Source organism: Thermobia domestica, chromosome 13 (assembly GCF_964235325.1).
Source record: "Thermobia domestica chromosome 13, izTheDome1.hap1.1, whole genome shotgun sequence".
Lineage (NCBI taxonomy): Eukaryota > Metazoa > Arthropoda > Insecta > Zygentoma > Lepismatidae > Thermobia > Thermobia domestica.
Window position 1 is genome coordinate 16513571 of NC_137466.1, and position 3572 is coordinate 16517142.

Sequence of the window (3572 nt, forward strand, 5' to 3'; positions counted from 1 at the left end):
AAAGAAAATAGACATACTGTGACAGAAAATTACATTTAACCTACATTTTCTAAAAAGTATTCTTGGGTAACCCAGTTACCTCCTTTGTTAGGAAGTGATACACTTTAATCCTTGGTAAAGCAAATATTAAAGGAAATCACGTATGCGTCGTGGAATTACATCTCTGGGACTAAAATCAACCAGAAAATGTTGCCCATCCTATTTAATACCTGCACCGCAACATGGAAATGATAATTAAGGCAGCAGAATACCACCTTCTTTGACGTGGTAAGTAACTAAAGAATAGAATATTAAGAAATGTGGTATTCAAATCTATAACAGTCTATACACTTTTGCACTTCGGTTATGAATAACACTCAATTTTTAATGAATTTGTTTCTTCGAGTGTTAGATATTTGCATTTGAAATATATCCCACCTTCATGAGATACCCTGTACTATGTTATGGACTATTTTTAACATCTCGTGGCTTGAAGGCTGACACTCTCTCGATATGTTCGTACCATTGCAAAGCAAAAGAAAAAGTGGAAATAATATACATATTTTACTATTTACATATTTACATTTTAATGTATATATATATTTACATCATATTTACAGTAGATTATATTATATTTATATACAATATTTACAATATATTACATAATATTAACGTATTTTACAATTATTTACATTATATACATCTTATAGGAGTGCATTACATTTTTTTGTATTTTTTAAGTTTTTCAATTTTTTTTAGATTTTTGTAATGTTATGATTTTTTTGTGTTTTTATTTTTTTTACTTTTAGTGTTTATTTACAGATGTATGTACCTATTTACAAAATTGTATATATTTACATTTTGTATAATGATATATATACATATATACAAACCTCACTGAAGGTTAAGTACTTCCTGAGGTAAAAGGTAGGAAAGAAGTTCGTTTACAACTGTGGAGACTCTTTTTGCAATCTAATTATTCAGCAATTGACAATAACCTTCTAGCTCCGTTCCTGGTTGTTCAGCTTTATTCGGTGTTTACGTTTTTCGAAGTTTCTTTCGAAGCTAGGTCAAATGCTTCTTAAACTTGTTGCTGGCCGTTTTAAGGATTTGCCTTTTCAGCGAGAGATTAAGTTGTTGGGCACCGTGAGGTACTTCAAGATTTCTTCAAGCATCGGGCTTCCATCCTCAGCTGTACAATCATTCGTTGCTGCATTTGTGTCAGATGATACAGCGGCGCCATTTCTGACAACAGGAATAAGAACGGATGGATGGAACAGAATTGCCATCTGAAACACCTCCATCGATTGTTTCTGACATTTCTGTAGAAAATGTACGAACAGTTGCCATTGGAAACATTACACTCTAGCCGTAATGACGGCTGTTCATGACAAGGTTCAGCTCGACATCTGAGGCCAGTTGAGAAGCTGACGGTGTTCGGCAAGTGTAATTCAACAAACAGCGCCCCATACCTTAGAAACGTACTTGTTATTAATATTTGCTGCTTGCATGTCCTCTGATTAAATGATGAGATTCGTGTAATAAAAAAGGAATCAACCCACAAGATGCAATGCCTCTCGTTTCCATACGTCATCTTGGATTGTATGATCTTCTCACACATCATATTTGTCCATGGGTAGCCGACAAACCTTATTTGATCTATGAAAGTTTGCTAACTTTTGGTTCTATTCTCAGACCTGTATTTTCTTGTCGATATAAGAAATGAAAGGATAATTCTGCGTAGATGGCGATAAAAGCGTCGGCTCTAGAAATAACATCTCATGGTTGCCTGATTGAAACCACATTTACAAGAGGAGTCCAGGGATCACATTACTTCAAAAGTGTTGGGATAAATAACAGAAAATTCCCCAAGAGAACATAGCAAAAGAGATGTTACCAATGGAGTAGAAGTTTCCATTCTTTTAAACATATCCAATTCTCAAACCTGATGAAGTTGGCTGCTGTGCAAAGTCTTTCCGATTCACGTCAACTATAATTGAGTTGCATGTGGAAATTCGAAAAACGAACTGGCAGGTCAGCAGTGGATTTTGAAGATGATCGTAAGATAATTATTTAAGAATGAGGCGTCTCATAATTTCTGGCACACAGAAACAGTCTTAGATGTATTGTTGAGTAAGATCTAATCAGAAGATTTACAAATATTAAGAAGTTTCTTCTGCAAATGTGATAGTGCAGGAGCGTTGTTTTCCTTGTGGAAAATGATATATGTTTCCTCTGAGACCTAGTGAGGTATCTGGCTATAACGTCAAAAACTCAGACCAAGGAGTACTTGGGTCGCTTCCAGGAAGATGCTAGGTCTGAAGTATGCTAGGTGCTTACAGGAATGGAAGACGTAAGTGTCGGCTTCTCTTTGGAGAGTAGTAGCACTTCCTCAGTAGATGGTTTTTGAGTATGGATGTTTTGTGCTCCGTTTCGTGGACCATAATGAACTCTTCCATACCCTTTTCTAAAGCAATTCATAATCTCTATTATGTAAATATTAACAATATTATTTACAGAACATAACCTACGCATTTCTACAAAAGTTCTTACAACAGAAAAATTAGTTTTCATAGTAACGTTAGAAGCTTAATTGTTGACAAATTGTCTAGAAAATTAAAAAAATAAAAAAAAAACTGTATTTTTTTTCACAGCCTATATTCTTAAAGGAGATAAATGAAACTTTTGTAATAAATATGCAGGTTACTCTCATTTAAATTTTGATTTTCGTAACATGCAGGAAAATTAAAACATTCTCTAAACAAATTAACTTTTATTCTCAGAAATACTCTATCTTGCTTTACTACGTCACTTAAACATTGGTAAGCTGGATCTTAATCACCTTCTCCTCCAGTTTAGTGTAGCACGAGTGCCTTTGATGCACATGCTCCCGGGTTCGATTCCCGGCGGAAGAGCACAAAAAAAATAATTTCACAATCTTTTACTTTCATTAATCATCCGCCTCTTTAGCCCAAAGACTATAACAGTTGAACGTTTCATTAATTATTTCAGCTTCGGAACTTGGGCCCGGGGGAGCAGGGCACTTCCACTGCATCGACTGTCGCTTTGTTTGCGGGTCGTAGGTGAAAGTCCGAGTATCGTCAACAATTGCAACCAAATCCAACAAATGTAGGTTGTCGTCAATCCTTTCCAAGATGTCCATATGCAATTCCTTTCGGCACTGTTTTTGATCACGTGACAACACTTTAGGAATCACCTTCGCACAATTTTTTCTCATTTGTAATTCTTCCGTTAAGATGAGTCTAACTGACTCCTTGTTCAAGTTCACAGTCTCAGCAATTGCTCTGCCACTCAATCTGCGGTCATTTCACAACACAACGAAGATTTTCTGTGGTTGTTTCAGTCACAGAAGAACCCGGGCGACCTGGTCGTTCATCATCATCAGAACTCTTCCTATCCTCCAAATACCTTTTGTGCCACTCGAAAACTTGTTTTCTTGATACACTTTACCACAAACTTCTCTCAGCATTTGAAATGTTTCAGTGACAGATTTTCGAAGTTTCACGAGAAAATTGATGTTCAATCTTTGTTCTACTTTCACGCTCATTATTTTACAGCAACGTGCTGACACA